A 19,936-nucleotide genomic window follows, 5' to 3' on the forward strand; every position below is an offset into this window, starting at 1 on the left:
CTCCTTGACGGAAGGTGGACTCTCCAAAGAGCCCGCGTTCACTCAAACTGCCCTGCGCCGCGCGGCTACAAAGCATGCAGGGCGCGCGGCCCTCTCTCGTGAAACAAAGATGACTCCCCGTCAGCAGCACGTGTGGCACCGTCTGTAAAGGTAGTCTCGCAAGGTCTTCGCTGCGTGCAGCCCCAGCTCGGCCTGCTCCTAATGAGCCCTGAGACCGGCGCGAGGAACGATTCGCTGTTTTTTTTGTGGACCGTGGCACTCATTCTTCTCTCAACATCAAGGCTCGCTTCAGGTTACAATGTGACAGCTTGCTCCCTGTTCCGTGGCCAAGGCAAGAGGGCGCCTTAGTGTACCAGCTGACGGTTTGCGAGCAGAGACGGTCTCGACGCAGCTGCCACCGGGGGTTCAATGAACTCCGCTGCAGTGCGGCGCAGCACTGACAGAAAAATGAAGAGCCGGTATTGCAGCCTAGAGTTCGACAACGTAACCACAACTCGTGGATATGCTTAAGTAAATCAAAGTCAAAGTGATTTCCTGCCCAAGTGAGCAATGAGTCTGTGTCTATGTCCTGTGTACAGTGGTGAATATTACACATTCCTATGGCCGAGGTGACTATATCAATAGGTTGACCGCTGTTGACTTCCCCACAGAGTGGTACTTATTTTGTAAACCCCGGAGGAATAATGGGATGATTTAGCCTCCACCCCAAACCAGATTATGAACTCGAAACCAACTGCTGAGACACCTGGTCACTTAAAATAGGTGTATAAAACTAAAGTATGAAAACGAATACATCTTTACAAGCATATAGACCAATCACATTCGAAATGATGAGAAGCAAATTTGATTTTTTTAAAGTTACAAATTTTACCTTTTCTCAATTTCCAACTCCTTCAATATCACCCACTAAATGACAATGATCATCAGAAACACAATTATGGCTGTCCCTACGAGGACAAGCACTGCTATGAATGACGCTGCAATACCCATTTATTGTATGACAAAATTAACTATTGCTAATTCAACAATGACCCACATTCACAGCAATACTGCGCTCGTATGCCTCCACTAGAAATTCGATTGTTAAATCGCGCTGCCCTCTTTAAAAAGGCCACCGTCAGTCTTTCATATGAACACAAACAAATGGAACGCTTGCTTATTAACGTCTCAACGAGATACAAGTAGGGGAAAATGTCGCTTTGGATGGATCTATAATTGCATCTTTAAACTAAGCCACTGCTGTGTACAGTAATGCACAATGACACTTCACACACAGTGGCCTACTAAGTAGAATATAAATAAAGCCACCGTCAGTTTGACAGTTTTAGTGCAAAAAAAAATAGACGTCCTGGTCTATCCAGATTTCAGTGGGTGATTACCATCATAAAACAGCTATTGATGTCCACACGTGCCGTAGCCAGTGTGACTTTGACGTCTTCAAAGTGTCCTCGTGTGGTCAGGGCGGGAAACATCATAAACGACTCGAATCTAAATACCGCATTGACAACAGTAAAGGTGAATTAACCTCGATATATTTACAATCAATAATAATTACGGGGTAATGAGCAGTGCCATTTCCATCCATGTGCAATATTTACATGACGACTAGACCCCCGTCTTTTCATGCGTCTCGCAAACGTATGTGGGCCGCGTTGTGTTATGCCTCACAAAGTGAAGAATTATAATCGGCCCAATGATCCTGGATACGAGTCCCTCGTCTGTCGAGGACACCACTCAGTGCGATGACGCCTCTGATAATAAGAGCATGTTGCCGTGTTGCCAGACGAGAGGCGATTGAGAGAACGTTCTCCGTGTAAGGAATTCATGGCGAACTGGTGCTCAATCACCGGTCAAAGCACTGCGCTCACAACCCAGTGGGCCTGGGATCGATTCGCAGCCATCGGTGGCGAGTGATGGCACCTGAACACCCATCACCCTTCAACGCGGCATGGTGAAATGTGATGAATGGACAAAAAAAACCCCGACTTCAATGACTGAGACAATCCACAAGAATCATGTGGATTGACAAAGGACTGCACAGCATTTATTATTATTATTAGTATCGTTAAATATATGCAGAGGAAATATCCCACGACTAATGCATTCGCATTGCAAGCAACTTTACTCGCAAGCTCTGGGTTTTTTTTACATTATGAGACCTCCTTTGCCGGTAACAAGATATAGAAATAGGTTTTACCCTTTTAACTGGCACAAAAACTGACACCTTTATTCAAGGCATCACGTTTGCAATAACCACAACACAAGCAGTCAAAATGCAAACAAAAGAGACAACTCTGATAATACCCAGTTAAAAGGGTAAAACCTATTTCTATAAGCTCTGGGTTGTTTTTTTTATTTTCTTAACATACGCACCATCACGTCAACAACGGATAGCGCCGATGTCAGGGGGGTGTGTGTGTGTGTGCCCGTGTGCATGCATGTACTAACAGCAGACGTCCTAGAGAGGGCATTGGTTAGCCGGTAATGCATTTGCCCCAGGATAATCCACCACGCACCAAAGGCAACGAGGACCAAATTAGCCATCAAACATCAAGGTCCCCGATTCAAAGCGGAGCAAATTGCGGGCAGGATGTTCATCCGAAGGATATTCCCACGAACGGGCGTGTTGCATATGCCGCTCATTAGCCCAATGTTTACTCGAGCTTACAAAGGAAATATAAAAAAGAAAGCAAACAAAATTACATCTCTTTAATGAGACCGTGCAACTTCTTATGAATATTAATTCGATCGCTCTTTTATTTTTCACCGATATATATGCGACAGCAAGCAAAACAAAATCTGAGAATCGAAACGCATCACTCCCCCCTCCACCCTCCGTACCTCCTGAGTAAACAACGGGCGGGAGAAATGTCAAGCGTGCATATTAGGAATGCAAAGCTTATCAAGTTGTGCACGCTCTGTAAATGGACATAAAAAAATAGCGAACACTGCTCTTAACAATTTGATGAATTAGTAATTGCATGCTAATGTGTCCACAATGTCTGTTCGTACGCATGGATTGCGGAGAGATATTGCCTTTGGCGATCGAAATCCAGACCGCCGGAGCGTGCCCGTGACATTCACTGGCGTGTCGCGACTGACCAAGAGTTTACCCCTTGGACACAAATTACAACGGCATATAGAAATATTGAAATAAAGACTAGATTCCCCCCCCCCCCTCCATCAATGTGCACAATTAATACAAATCCTGCAAGCAACAGCTGTGCAACAGCAGCAGCAGCGACACTGGAAGTATCGTATCTGCAAATCCGAATCAATGGACGTTGACTGGTTCAGTCTTTCGCGCTTTGTTGTGCACCCTATCGATTTGAAGGAATTGTAAGATGTGTTGCATTAAATGCTTTTGTGGAGCGCGTGTACATCACTAGTCCACACAAAGCTCATCAGCTGCAGCTTTGGAGTCTCAACGTGTCTCCTCTAATAGCCATACATAACTGTGTTTAGCAGATTGGAATTGGCAATCTTTACGTCGGCTTGACGGCAGCTCGTTATTTATTACCGCGCCTTCAATTGGTCACACCAAGGGAGCGTTTTAGGTGGAATTGATTTTAGTTCGAGGAAAGCACAACCGCGCTTCATGGGCAGACGAGCCCGTGATATCAACCCTTCCGAATTGTTGAAATCAGTATTTCTATGCAGACTATACGCACGTATGCATTTTTTTCGCAGATGGCTTCAGGCTTGGGCCAATGTGTTCCCATTAACGTCTGTAATCGCTTATTGACTGTGGCATCAAATACTCACCCCCCCCCCACCAGCACCCTCCCCCATCCTTAATCATCCAGGGACCAGAGGATGAGATCTTTCCCCCACCCCCACCCTCTTCATTCGGCTTTCAAGCTGGATTCATTTGAATGCCACGAGCCTACGGTAGGAAGAGGATGGCTGTCAGGAGATGTCAAACCAGTGTTCCGATGAAATCCTACTCTCACCAAGAAAATAAAGAGGGACCAGGACAACTCAAGTGTGCAAAGGTTAGCACTGGTTCCAGGCCGTGCGAGTCAGACGAATGCTAATTGATTTGTTTTAGAAAGGTGGAAGCGTGGAGGCAATGTGCGCACTTGGTTTAATAATGTAACTACAGTCGTTCTTTGCCGTTGGAAAGAAAGAGAGAGAGAGAGAGGCCTGAGTAAAGCAAAAACATCAAATGTATTTATTCAAGGTCACCCTACATTCATTCGTACGTGGGTTTTTTCCCCCATCGTGGTTAAATAGCTGTGCAATTTCGTTATTACAGAAATGCAAGGATATTATTTAATTTTTATACATTCTGGGACTTTAAAATCCAACACAATTAACAGCCACAAGCAATGACTAAATTCCCGTAAATGTGCCTGATCTTTTTAGATGTTTTGATCAGAAATTTATTTTTGTATTGCATTGTTTCACCTGGATAATCATTTTAAATGGAACATCTCGTTTGCAAGGATGTCCAGGGCATGCTATCTTGGAAGCCAAGAAGGGGTAGCCCAGTTATTATTTGGATGCGTGTCTGACTAGGGCTTGCCATGTGTTGTAGGCATGGAAACTAAAACTTAACTTTTAATTTTACCAGGTAAAGCCCACTGAGCTGTACAGCTCTTTCCCAAAGCGACCTGGCCACAAAGGATAGCTCAACGAAGTGGCTTATCACGTGGAAATTTATAGCAGCCAAATACTCTGAACGCGTGATGTTGATTCTAAATGTGGTGGAAAAAAAATTCGGAGGACCCGGACAAAAATCCACGCGACCACGGGGAGAGAGAGAGACACCACAAACTCCACATATACAGCAGGCATCAGGGTCGGGGATTGAACCTAGCTACCTCCTGTATACCAGGCGTGGGAGATCACATCTCTAAACCATGGGACGAGTGGTGAATGTCACCCACTGGTGCATGTTCCATGAATCGATGTCAAATAACGAATCGATGCATCGCTATGTACCTAATGCCTAATACATTACTAGATTTGAAGCTTTCGTGACTGCAAGGATCCATACTCTTTGGTTCTATTCGGTAAAGTCACGTAGGTAAAAAATAAAACAACAAAAATCACGACGTTTTGGCCACAACACAAGTGGCCTTCATCAGGTGAAGGGACCAGACTGTCTCGAGGACAGCGCTGGAGTGAACACAGCCAAGCTCAGACCGCGACCTTTAAGCTGTGTGAGAGGAATTAAGGTGCCTTGACAAAGGAATTAGCATAAAAATTAGCATTTAAGTGGCGGACTTAGCATGATGAACGGTGTAGAGGGGGTGAAAATGTGCAGGCCGGCGAGGGGGGAGGGGGAATTTACATATTGATGGTGTGAAAAGGGAATTTTAAGAAGTTGCAAAAGTTTGGGGTACCACTATTTGAAAAAATATACTGTACCATTAAAAATTTGTTTAATGTTTGGTTCGATTTAGAACATCTTTCCAACGGTTGCTTAATTTGAAACCATCTTCTCGGTTTAAATTGTGTCTGTGTTTGCAAATCTGAATTGCCTCGTGAACAAATCTCTGATAAAAACCCGTGGGTTTACAAAGAACCTTGGTATCGGAGAAAATTATATCATGATCACCCGCAGCGTTGTAACAGTGATCAGCTACGGCAGAAGAATTCGTTCTGCCGTGTTTCAAATCTGATTTGTGCTCGCGAATTTGGTCAGAGACATGTCGCTTCATCTCCCCGATATAGCAATCACCGCAGGTACAACTCAATTTGTAAACCTCGGGGTACTGTAAGTCAGGAATGACATCCTTCACGGGTGGGATCAGATCACGAATTTTGTGTATTGTATTGAACCGGACCTGGATCTTGTGTTTGTTTAGAATTTTGGAAATCTTTTTGGTAACGCCTGCTATATATGGTATTGTGATGGTTTTGACTAGAGTATCAAGTGGTTGTTTCTGTTTGGAGGGAGAAACAGCTTGGCGGATGGTACGGTCAGAGTATTCATTCCTTTTGAGGGCCATGTGTACATGTTTTAATTCACTGGTCAGGTGGTGTTGGTCCGAAATGCCATGAGCTCTATAGCTGATCACTGTTACAACGCTGTGGGTGATCACGATATAATTTTCTCCGATACCAAGGTTATTCATAATAAATACCAAGGTTATTTGCAAACCCACGGGTTTTTATCAGAGATTTGTTCACGAGGCAATTCAGATTTACAAACACAGACAATTTAAACCGAGAAGATGGTTTCAAATTAAGCAACCATTGGAAAGATGTTCTAAATCGAACCAAACATCAAACTAATTTTCAATGGTACAGTATATTTTTTCAAGTAGTGGTACCTCAAACTTTCGCAGCTTCTTAAAATTCCCTTTTCACACCATCAATATGTAAACTCCCCCTCCCCCCCTCGCCGGCCTGTACATGTTCACCCCCTCTGCACCGTTCATCATGCTAAGTCCGCCAATTAAATGCTAATTTTTATGATAATTCCTTTGTCAAGGCACCTTAATTCCTCTCACACAGCTTAAAGGTCGCGGTCTGAGCTTGGCTGTGTTCACTCCAGCGCTGTCCTCGAGATAGTCTGGTCCCTTCACCTGATGAAGGCTACTTGTGTTGTGGCTGAAACGTCGTCATTTTTTATCGTTTTATTTTTTACCTATGTGACTTTACCGAATAGAACCAAAGAGTATGCCTAATACATCTAGGTCAGATCACTTCTTTACTTTCACTGTTAAACTACTGGCACATCAAGCAAGCTGGAGCTGGTCATTCTGAATCAAATCACACATTACACAGTTGCGCAAATTGTAACCCATTACTTAACAGGTTAAATAATCCAACAAAATGCAAGCCTACAATCAAATGTCAGTTGTGAGGGTTTCTTATTTTTTTTGTTCACAAAGAAACCCTGACAGGCAAAGATAATATTAAATAATACCGTAATTCTGCTGTAAATAATTATATTTATGTCTTGTAATGGTAGACTGACAGCGGATGATGTGTGGAAGGGGGGGGGGTGGAATTTGCGTTCGAGCAGCAAAATCATGGAAACAATGGCACTCTAAAATCTTTCAACAGACATTTGTTGGGTTTTTCCCCCCTACCTTTTTTTTACATTTATCTAACCCACACCGCTTCGGCCACTGCAGTGTAACAAACGGTGTGCACGGAATCACTACTATTCAACGTCGAGTACTTTTCTTGATTATAGGCAAACGGTGTGCTTTCGCGCGACGCTGCCACTCTTGATATTTAGCTTTTCGAGGCTCGGGCATTGACAATGGAGCGTGAGAATCCAAAATGTGCCCTTGTTTAGCACTCTCTGTGCGCTATTGGATCCATCGGTGTGTGTGTGTGTGCGTGTTGTCCATGTTGGCCGCACGACCCACTTGCCAATATCCCCCTCGATAAAGTTGGCATCAGTGCACATTACAGCAGAACGGGAATGGTACAAAGTCCCGGCAGTAATGGATGCTCACCAACAGCACTTACCCAAAAAAATCACGTAGATTACAAGGGAGATCTTTTGTCTCTGTATATATGTACAGTGACTGCTCATGTACACGTCCGTATTTACGTATACGGATTAGACAATGCACGCATGTTGAACTTCTTTCGCACCGTACGTGGCCAACCATGATAATTTGGAGGTGCGTGCGAAGGACATCAAACTAACCACAAAAAAGCAGCTCTAAAGAAATTAGTTTTCAACCTCGGTGATTTAAAAGCGCATAGCTGCGGTGGATTCCTGATATCGGAAGGAAGAGCTTTCCAGGCGGCTGCAGAAGCGCATCTGAAAGCGCGCAATGCAGTGCCCGTCTTGGTTCAGTGGTTAGCCCAAAAGCTGCTGCGTGGATTATTTGCCACGGCCACGTGGTAACACTGAAACGACTGCAATAGAGGGGGCCCATTTGTGTATAAAGAATATGCATAGCCAGACAAGTGCTTTGAAATTATGGATGTCTGTCTATTGTGTAACTCATTTGAGAGAAGAACCGCGCAGTTTAAGCTGCAGCTCATATGAACTATCTTCATTTAAAGTGCTGCATACCAATAGGGTGTACTGTACATGTATTATCCTTGAATAATTTAACGCTTTCGTGATTTATAAAACAAGAGGCAGCCGTAGAGAACGTATCGGGAAGTTTCTACGGCTACCGTTAGGATCTTCAATCAGTTCCTTTAGTTTGACTGTTGTGTGCTTTTTTTTGTTGGTACTTACGCTGAGGTGTACGGATCGTTAACATGGCATCGTGCAACGTGCAGTGACCAGAGCTTCTAAAATACACTGATCGTGGACGCTATTCCTTTATTTCCTTTTGTTCTTAAACTTTCGTCGTCGGTGGCTGGCGAATTAAGTGCACACGGTTGTACGACTGGTACGGAACAAATTGGACGGCTGCAATGAGGCGAAAATAAAATATTTGACTCTTGAATTGAATCGCAATCCCTGAATTATGACACATCATCAAAGTGCTGGGGATGGGGTGGGGGGGTTAAGTCTTTGCATGCCTCGCACCTACCGTTCAGCCCGCCACATCTCTTGTTGCAAGGATCGTCGCTTGTTAGGCCATGAGGTAAGCGACGGGGAGGTTGTTGCTGAGATGCACGTCCACATTGAGTCAAGGAGGTGCTGATTATGCAACTGGCAGTAACTAGTCTATGGACCACTTCAAACGAGTGGGTTATCAAATAATTCACCCTTATTAGCCATGCAAATGAACCGGTACTGCTCAAGTTTTGTTCCCCAAAGTGGTACCAATATCTGGTCTGGCAGATTAGACTAAAACTGGGTATATTTTAATCGGGATTCTGTAGACGCTGCACACTTGTTAGTTTAACACGTCGGCTTCGGCGACCAATATCATCCATAATAGTTTTTTTTGGGTTAGATCGCGTAAATATATAAATGTGTCGTTAAACCCGCCACCACCCGACACAGCCAAATAGTAAGGGTTGTCAAGTAAACAGAATATGCCAATTCGTCACTAACATTTTTGACATGTGTTTTTTCTGGATTTTTTGTTGTTATTCTGTCTCTCACTATTCAAATAAACCTACCATTACAATTATAGACTGATCATTTATTTGTCAGTGGGTAAACGTACAAAATCAGCAGGGAATCAAATACTTTTTTCCCTCACTGTAGGTCCTCGTTTCCAGGACATGGGCCCGAATCCGCTGTTCCGTCACTATGTAGTCTAGCAGATGTTCTTGCAAGAGGTCATAGAAGGCTTTTGACTCATCGGCCTTGCCTGCATCCCTCCACGGATGTTCGTCTTCGGTGGAGGCATAAGTAACCATGACCACCACTCCTCGCCTCCGGTTGATGGGAAGGCGAGCCCAAAGTAGCCTGGGGCTTACAGCTTTCCACACCTCACCCCCACGCTCCCACGCCCCCTTCATTCTTTTGTTCAGAAGAAGAGCCACTCCCTGTTGTTAGGTAGTTTCCTGCCCCGAGTAGAGGACTGTCCACCCCTCATGGTGGCAGGAGCCAGAGCCGGTCCACCAGACCTCCTGAATGCCACAGAGATCCAGGCAGTACCGGTCCAGCTCCCTACAGAGAAGTGGCAGCCTCTCCTCCGCATTGAGCATTCGAACATTCCATGTGGCCATCCGTAGTGGCTTTTTGTTGTTTCTGGAGGAGCCCCGAGGGTAAACATTCAATCTCCTGGCTCCGCCAAATGGAGTTTTGCCAGGAGACGTCATAGACACCTGTCCCCCTGGGGCCTCCGCACAAGCTTATTAATTCGATTTGTTTTTTACGTGGATAGGGATACATACACACATATATAGGATCCCTGATCAAAAATATATTTGTATCTATGTGAGCAGGTGCTTGGTGCATATTTATCATTCCATTGTAAGGTATTGAGATGGTGGTGGCGTATAGGGAGGTCTTCATCCAGCAGTGGATTGATCACGGTTGATGGTCATGATGATGATGAGGGGGTTTACGAAACAGACGAAATATAAGGACACTTTTCAAGTAGAGCCAGTGCACCATGCACTTACGTTTGTGATTCTAAACTTTGGTATACAGTAGACGGCTCTTAAAGTCTTACCTACTTAGGCAGTTAGGACAACCAGATGCATTATTATGTTGGCTACTGTATACTTGTTGCTGAAATATACTTTAGTAGGCATTGTTTCCCTTCCTCTGCCCGCTGTGCACACTTATTATAGCAAACCCCGTGGTTAAGACTGTGGCTTGTGCCGACGTTGTTTACGTTACATGAAAGCATGTTTCGCTATAGACGTAGCCCCACTAAATTATTCCAATGCAAACTTGCCCAGTCGGCTGGAAAAGGATTTTTTGTTTAAATAATGTAATGAGGCCAATGTGTATATCTTTTTTTTTGTTTGGCTTCCGCACTTCGGGAGCGTAAAGTGGCTCTTTGTTAAATGCACTTTTTTGACGTTGTAAAATTGCTGACCTGCGTCAGACTGCGTTTTTCTAGATAAGGGGAATATCAACACTGGTTGGGGCATGTAAACGATTAACCCCGCCCCCTAGCGATGCGATGCATTGGCTACAGACATTCATGATCACGATTTGATTCATTTTTGTTTCATTCATTTTCAGTCGTCTTTGTTTCTGTTGTTGCTTCACCTTTTTTGTTCTTGTCTTTCCTCTCCAGTTCTCTTTTTTTGGGGGGGGGGGAGGGGTGAGACAATCAATCAACTCACTCCACTTGAGAACCTGTTCGTTCCTCTCTTGTTTCCTACAGCTTTGTCTCCCTCCATCACTTGCGTATACTTCGCACGCTGGCATACCGCAACATAATCTATTCTCCATAACAGAGGTGTTTGGGGTTGGATCGCGTCAATACAAATGCGTCGTTAAAGCCGTCAACACCCCGACGGCAGCCGTCACGTAAGACAAACGGTGCCACATCTTTACGAGTCCAGCGCACCGGTGTGTTGGAGGGTAAACCCACAACTTTGACGATTCCAGTACCGTGCCGTTTCTACTCTCAATGGCGACCATCACGGTGCTCGTGATGTACGGTGACCGTAGGGGTCGATGTTTTTTCACCAATGAATCGCAGACTCGTCGCCACGTTCCTGATGAGGACGACCGCTTGTGTTGCGATCGAAACGTCGTGATGTATTATTTTAATTTAGTTTCATTTTTCTATCTACGTGACTTTACCGAAAGAACCAAGTAGTAAAGTGCCAGCAATGAAAACAGCGCTCGCCCGGCCGCCCCGAGGCTTGCGCCGTTCCCCCTGGAAATCATTAAGTTCAGTGTTTGTCTTTGCCCTCCCTCTCTCTCTCTCTTCTGTTAGTCCTTCTCCCAAAGCTGCCAGCCCAAATGGAATTTCCTGAAAATGCCACGGAGAGACCACTCCCACCACCCTCCTCCTCCACTCCGAAACACAAACACATCTGCGCCTCGTCTCTAACAATTGAGAAACTATATTCTTGGTTCTTTAGGCAAAGTCACGTAGAAGGGAAACAATAAAATAATAAAAATATAAAACAATAAAATTCTCACGACGTTTCGACTGCAACACAAGCAATCATCATCAGGTGTGAAAACCACACCGGTGTGAAAACCACACCTGATGATGACTGCTTGTGTTGCAGTCGAAACGTCGTGATAATTTTATTGTTTTAGATTTGTATTATTTTATTGTTTCCCTTCTACGTGACTGTACCGAAAGAACCAAGAATATGAATCCCTGCAGTCACGAAAGCTTTAAATCAAAATTGAGAAACTGGCGATAGCTTCGCAACGGCCGTAACGTTTCCAGTCGTCCCGTTTGTTGTTCGTCGTTATTATCGGAGCCGTTTAATCAGGAGCGTTGCCCATGACAGTTCGTGCGGTAGGAGGGGACAACAACAACAACAGCAGCAGCAGCAACAACAACAGAAGATAAATGATTAATTACACGTCTGTAAAAAAAAACACACGCATTACGGTACTGTGCATTTTTGAAGGCAGTTTTATTTTTAATTTTACTAATGTCATATATTGTGCGCGATCCATTTACCGTCAAGTTCGAGCTGTTGGTTTGCATTAAAAAATGACAGCAATAATTACGAAAAGTAAATGCTAATGTTACATCATCTTTTCTAGTCACATTCCATTAGTAGCAAACTGATGTATCTGTCAGACTCAAAATCTGTTTTCCAGCTGTTTCATTAGCCTCATGCTAATTTTTTTTTTTATCAGGCATTCTTTATTAATCAGAGAGCATTTTAAATTAATTAAGGTTTACATCCTTCAAACAAAATCACGTTATCCTTTTAATGCTTCATGTCTGCCCTAACACACAAAATGGTGCGCGGCTGCAGATTTTTTGACAGCTCCAATGTGCATTGCCTCCTCGCGAACACGAGAAAGCGGCTTACCCGCCACGGCCTACGATGGGGAATCACGGCCGCGAGCGACAAATATACCACGAGCAACCCAGGTGTGTGACGAAGAGAAGCGTGTTAAGATTAACGCTTGGAATTAACATTGAGAAATGTGCATTTTTTTGCAAAACTTTACTGTACGATGGTTGATTGACAACATTTAAAACTATACTCTTTGGTTCTATTGGGTAAAGCCACGTAGGTGAAAATAAAATAACAAAAAATCACGACGTTTCGGCCACAACACAAGCGGCCTTCAAAATCACGACGTTTCGGCCACAACACATGAAGGCCGCTTGTGTTGTGGCCGAAACGTCGTGATTTTTTTGTTATTTTATGTTCACCTACGTGACTTTACCCAATAGAACCAAAGAGTATGGATCCTAGCAGTCACGAAAGCTTTAAATCTAGAACATTTAAAACTGTCAAGGAAAGTAACTGGACTTCGGCATGACACGTTCCTAGGAGAGACAATAATAATGATTTGCATGGTAGCCAAGGAAGGGTTTGCGTCCCAGAGGTTCACGTCCTCCAGGGAGATGGAGCGGCGATGGAACGAGTTGGTGTGCGCGTACTGGGTATATTATTATTAGTATATCACAGTATCGTAAGCGGTGTTGGGTGATTTGGGGAGGCCTTCATCCAGCGGGAGTGGATTGACCGCCGAGGTTGATGATGATTTTTTTTCTGAGCTCAATTGTAGTAATTACCTTGTTGCAATAGCAATGCATTGGCAGCCAGTGTAATAATATTGCAGTCGTAAAACAACACTCTGGCTGCAGTTTGGCAATCACTGGAATTACATTGAATATCCTGTATAGTAATGTAACACGAAAGAACGAACCCTGCTGTGTTAGCACTCGTGTGATTACATAACGGAAATTTGAAGGAGAACGGGGCATTAAATAACAGTGATTGAGTGTAAACACGAGGGCACCGCAATGCAAATAACGCCCCCAATGTAATTTCGTTGCACGGAAAAACAAAGAAGTTCGTGTTTTAATCTTTTGCCTTTCACGACGAATCATATATCCTCAATTAACGCTATCGGACAAAGAGCGCGATTGAGACGCGTGGATAGTCAAACAAGAACATCACCACATTATGGAGCTATTGAAGAGGGGCTGCTGTATAATTCAGAGGTAGCCCCGGACAACCAGATGAACAGTGGCGGTGCTTTCCCATTAGGGGCCCAATGTAGAAATTAATTTTGGCAGCCCTCCAACTTTTTCAATTTTTCAGCGAGGTGACAAAAGAGATATATAGGGATGTAAGATAAATCTCCATAATCATAGATATGTAGAGAGATGCAAGACGCAGACAAGATGAACATATTCTTGGTTCTTTCGGTGAAGTCACGTAGAAGGGAAACAATAAAATAAATAAAATAAAAAAGCCAAACAATAACATTCTCACGACGTTTCGACTGCAACACACGCAATCATCATCACGTGTGAAAACCACACCTGCCATATTTTTATTGGCGTTTTACATTACAGTTCTTTTATAAAGTTTCTTTAGACGTGAAATCTGAGCTGAAATTTGGTTCGTCGCGACTTTTCCATGAACCCGGAGCCCCCTGACTGTTTTTTTTTTTTATCCGAGAGTCTGTAGACTTTTGCTTGGGTTGCTTGTGCCTTGCTGCTACCGCAGACGAGGCTGCCCACAGATGCTATGGTACAACATGTCCGAATGTATTTGTGCAAGATTTTATTTCTTGAAGGCGATATGTGAACACCGTCCGATTCCCAAACGTGTATTTTACATGCCGTTGATGTATTTTTAAGTTTGGTTAGATAAATGGCCTGTCAGGCACATAACCTGGACAACAGGGATAGACATCTTGGGCACCAGAAATAAGTGCCTAGTAATCATCGTTCTCAAGAGTAGAGATTCAACACCAGGATGCAGCAAAATAACTCAACTGCTAAATAAATAACTTGCCTGACACTCTGTGAGATGAAACTAAGTAGCGAAAAATATCCAAGCAGCCAAATAATTATACGGTTCAAAGAGAACCAGAGAATCAAACTTTATACAAAGTCATACGTCATCAAAATATAAGCTAGACACATCAAAATGTGATGTGTTTAGCTTGTAGGCGTTTTGCACTCCACGTGCTCCTCTTTCTGCCTCACAGTGTGTATTCCCAGGTATGTATGTGTCGATTGCCTGCACACTTTTCACCTTGTGTTCCATGTTATTTGTCACTGTCCATGTTTTTTTTTTTACCCAGGGAAATAGCAGGCAATGTACACCGAATAAGACCTATTGCTTTAGGCAAATCAGTTTGTTGAATTGCATTATTTTGAAATGATTAGTTCATTTACTTATTACCATTACTTGGAAAACACAACTAAAAGAAACTGTATTTGTATGGCAGTTTTCAATACATCTACTTGTGGACAATTTTCACATTTCATTTGATGATGACACACAATATAGTATATTCCTGTGAAATCTTCCAGGGTCTTTAAATGTCCCCTTTGCGCTACACAAAGTAGTAGCTTTGCACTGACCTGCAGCGCTTGCAACTGTTGAACATAGACCACCAGTGGAAAATGTTCACAGTGGCACAATTGTTGCAAGCTTGCTAAATATTAGGCCACGGAGTCACACGAAAGTCGCCACCGTAAAGGGACTTGCCTATTAAGTCGATGACCTCTGACAGGCCTCTTAATAAAGCAGCATAAAAAAACCTAATTAAGTGCATACCGGAGATGCAATAAAGGAGCCGGGATTTACTAATAAAGTTGTTGTCTTGAGATTCGCAATGGTAATTTGACAGCTTCACGTAATGGCAAGGTTTGTGATATTCCAAATACATGAGAACATCGTCATGATCATCATAATACTCTATTTATTAATTTCAATATTTTTCAAACTTAAAAACCACCCTTTGCCCGCCATATTTTCCATTTATTGTAGCTGTGCATTATTTAACATTTGACATAAGTAATTGGCTTGAAGGTAAGAAAGTGAAGACGGTATGAATTCAATGCCAACATAGTCTTAATTTCAATTTGTTGTATGTTTTGCCAGTCGAAACATGTCTGGAGCTGTCTCAGCTTGCTATAAAACTGCTCATTAAATTGTCTGACAGTGTTTGATTGGCTTGAGCAACCGCCAGAGTGAATAGTGGCTTTGGGATTCCTTTGAGATGCCCAATTCTTTCACAAAGTTTAGAGTTGCTTTACTGCAGCTGGCAAAAAAATTGCAATAGTGAAATTGTCTATTGAAACATGTTTACAAATATGCTGGAAATTCAGTGCTACGATATGTAGGATATACTGCATCTGCTTGCATTCACTCTGTGACACAAATTGATATTCATTTAGACATATATTACAAACTCACATTGGTGTAAATAAGTTTTATGTGCGAATGCAACGGTGGATTTTATGTATTGCGGGATCATGAGGCGTGACCCCTGGCTCGGGGAGGCCTTCATCCAGCAGTGGATCGAAAATGGCTGGTGATGATGATGCCGGCATGGTTGTAGTGAAAGAGCATCCCGATTTGGTTTGCCAAGTTGCTGATGACAGATTTGCCGTGGCAAGTGGAGTTTTGAAAAAAACTCAGGCAATGCGAAACACACGTATTGTTTAAACAATGCCAAGGAATCCATGAGAGGGTTTTTTTTTTGGGTTAGATCGCGATCTAACCCAAAAGCCTACGTGTTAAATACCAAGTAACACAGACAGCAATTGCAGTCCTTTGATGTCCAATGTGCAATGCTCTGGATGAAGGGATGCTGCAAGCACCACATGGGCCAATGTTCTGCAGTACAGTCATTGTGTATTGTCAACAACGACACAAATCGCAGTTAGAAAGGCATTCAAACGTACCAGAAATAAGTAGCAGGCAGCACTCGATGTGCCCTTAAAAGACCATTTGTCATTCACAGCCCCTTTTCCTCAAATCTACTGCTAAAGGAAGGTCTTCCAATGCTGCGTTGGTTCACGGAGGTTGCTGGAACATACTTCAACACATGGGTCACGTGCAGGCCAGTAAATCTGACAGGTTTATTTTTTTTTATTAACAACTGTCTCACATGAGAAATCGAAAAAATTGCACGGACGTAAATCAACGCTAAATAATACAGTCCCCGCATTGTAAGTAAGTTCGGGCAGATTATTGTGCAGACTGATCACAGTAACGTTCCATTTAAGTTAAATAATTATAAACTGATATAGTGTGACTATTGTACTAATATGTAAACGTACATGTTTACAGCACAACGCACGACCTACTTCGCCACCCAGCAAGATTGGCAAAGGCTCAAATCGTATCGTGTTTTCACGCAGGCGTTGAAGCAGCTGTATTGTGCCTCTGCCTGCGTAATATTTGGACGATTTTATGAAAGGCCACGGCTCACATCAATGTCAAGCGATATCTAAACTGTTCTCGACCCCCCCTTCCGTTAAACTATGGTCAACAAACAACCCCCATGGTTGACACGGTATCGATAGATATGCCTTCATCCAGCAGTGGATTGACAAAGGAGTGTAAAAAAAGAAATCTCTCTCACATTTATCTTTGAAGGTCTGGTTGATCCTGCGTCATTCTGTGCCTTATCAAATGACTCTTGGAGGAACTGTCTCATGAGTTTAGAAACATGCCTTTTAGAGCATATGGCTGCAATAAATGTCCACACGATAAAGCCACTCCGTTGAGCTATCGTTTGTGGCCAGGTCGCTTCTGAAAAAAAGAGCTATACTGTATAGCTCAGTTCGTCCTTACTTGGTTAAATAAAAAGAGCTTTAGTTAGTTTATAGTTTTAATTGCCCCACCCCCCACCCCACAATACTCCACCTGGTGCACGTGCGCAGGTTGTCGTAAACACCGGCTGTGCAGTAGTTTTCCATGCATGCAACTCATTGTGCGAGATGATCTTCTACGCTATGTCAGGGACGGGCATGCAGCGCATGCAAAAAACACATCGCTCGTCAGTACGCAATTTCCTCAGCGCACAGGATTACATTATCTATCAATCTCAATGTTCGTTTGCCAGATGAAGAAAATGGTTGAATTTTCTTTTTTACCTTTAGCATAAAATGTATATTTACTGGGATAAGACCATGACCGTGGCCAGTCAAATAATCACTTTTTTTGTTAGTCCAATGCACATTTGAAAAAGCAATCTTTATGATCTTTTCATTTCACACGGACATTTTATGAGATACAGTCGGAGAATATCTCATGAGCAATTATATTTCTTGAGCGCATATTGGGTTTATATTCTGCCAAACCCTTAGATGAGCTGAAGTGAGATCCTCGGCTGTTGCCCAAGTCACTTTATACATTCCGTATTGGCTCAATGTACTTCAAGGCACATCATAGTTTGATTAAAGAGAATGCTGATTATCTCATAAAATGTAATCATATTCTATGGTAATTTAAAATCAATGCAATAAATCACTTGCGTTGTTTTAAAGCATACAATTAATAATTGGGTGGGTGTTAGCAATACATTTACTTAATGTGTAATAATAATTCGTAAGAACCAGTATTCATTACAATTGTGGGTTCATTACTCATTATCCCAAAAATAACAGAGGGCATGTCCCTAGTTTTAATCGGGAGTGGTGAAGCAGAAGTGTTGCCAGCAGAAGAGGACAGTGCAGAAATATAAATTATTATACCGTACTATGCCCCCACATCGTTGCTCATCCACCCTTCACAAACCCGCAACCGACCAGTGTGGCGAAGTATGTTCAAGTGGAATTGTCAAATAACCCCCATGGTCTGAAATGTAGTCAAGTGATCTCCACGACCTGCACAGGGTGGGGAGGCCCTCATCCAGCAGCGGATTGACGATAGGGCTGCACGTGTGCGTGCATGTGAGAGGAATGTGGAATACGTACGCGTTCAATTGTAGGTGGTTGGCAGTCAGCCTTCGAAGTCGTCCCTCCAGCAGTGTATAACGAATGCTCACGTGTGTACAGTATATAATATACGCTTTTTTAATGGGCTTCATTCCCTGGAGTGGAAGTGAAAATAAAAAAAAAACATTTAATAATGCATAATGAAGCACAAATAATATATTTAGAAAGGCCGTCTCTCTCTCCGTATTCAATTAGTAATACACTCACCCCAAAGCACTCTTGCTATTTTAGCGCGGAAATATCGCCCGCACCTTTCAATATTTCGCGAAGAAATTGTCGCACGGTGTTTTCTTCTTCTTCCTCTTCTTATCCTCGTCACGTTATTTGTTCACCATTTACAACCTCAAAAGTCACTCGCGGATAAATGAATTGGAGGAGAAAAAAAAAAACTAATTTTTAACAATTACGCACACAACCATTATGAGACTTCGTGTCGTGACTATTAAAAACCAAGGGTGGTCTTTGGTTGGTGAGGCCCCCTCCCCATGTTACTAGTAATAGGGCCACCACCGTCTGCTTAGTTGCTGCGTCTTCAGCGACTGCACACACAATTAAACACCTACCGGGTAAAAGAACTGCCTAAAAGCTAACTCCACGTTGTATGTCACTCGAGGTCCACAACCTGCTATTGAGGCTCCATTCAGTTGCATCTTTTTTGCTTCACGAAATACAACCGCTGTAGCAGCTGCTGAACATTAGCCATATGCACACACTGTACCATACATGCACACATTGACGTGTGGATGCATTTAGATGCTATTTACATTACAAATGTATGTTTATTCATATATATCAAAGCAGTGTTTGTGAGTCCCCAAAAATGGTCATGCTATCCCTTGACTCGAGCGTTCATCGTCAGCCGGTGATCGGTCCACTGCTGGACGATGGCCTTCCCGTAACGTCCATCACCGCCCCCCCCACCCCCCACAACCACCGCGTTGCTCCTAGACGGAAGCCGATCACATCGCTCCATCTCCACGGAGGGCTCCCTCCTTGGGTTGCCATTCCCGTCACGCGGGTTCGTCCATCGGCAACGTGTCCCCTTCCGTCGATGTTGCCCCCGCCCGAGGCTGGCCGCGGTCAATGTGAAGTCGCGAATTTGTGGTTGTTCTCCGATCGGAGCGTCTTCCCCTCTTCTCTGCGATCTCGGCGTAAAATCCCATGCGTTGCCCCTCTGCGTGTAATGAGGTCGATTTTTATGATAGGCTCAGAGATAGGCGTACCACCAATGAATCCCCTCAAGCGTTGAGTGATATCTGCATTAGACCTGAGCCTCCCAGTTCAGCAACCCACAGTGGTCATTGTGGAAAAGTATGGTGGGAAAGCATGTGGGTGGGGGCGGGGAGTCTTCATCCAGTCGTGGATTTACAAAGAGCTGTACATTACATGCAAATGACCCCCATAACTGACACACAGTGTGGGGGTGGGCTTTCACCCAGCAGTGGAATTGTAAGAGGCTGCCATTTTTTGGTTACATTATTTAAAGCAAGGCACACTCGCATTCAGGATATAGCACTGCCTATAAAAAGGTATTGAGAGTGACCAGATGGTAATTTTGGCCTTGCCGCAGCCTTCCAATTTTATGATTTTCAATTACAAAATGTAACCATAATTGCACCAATGGCTTCATCACTGCAGACAACCAATATGGAATGAAAATGACCGCTATATATTCTTTCTTAGGTTTTCAATACATTTATTAAATATTGAATATGTGTAACAATGACGCCAACTGG

The sequence above is a fragment of the Petromyzon marinus genome, chromosome 3 (genome assembly GCF_048934315.1).
Source record: "Petromyzon marinus isolate PM22_M1 ecotype Great Lakes invasive population chromosome 3, UKy_Petmar_22M1.pri1.0, whole genome shotgun sequence".
NCBI classification, from domain to species: Eukaryota; Metazoa; Chordata; class Hyperoartia; order Petromyzontiformes; family Petromyzontidae; genus Petromyzon; species Petromyzon marinus.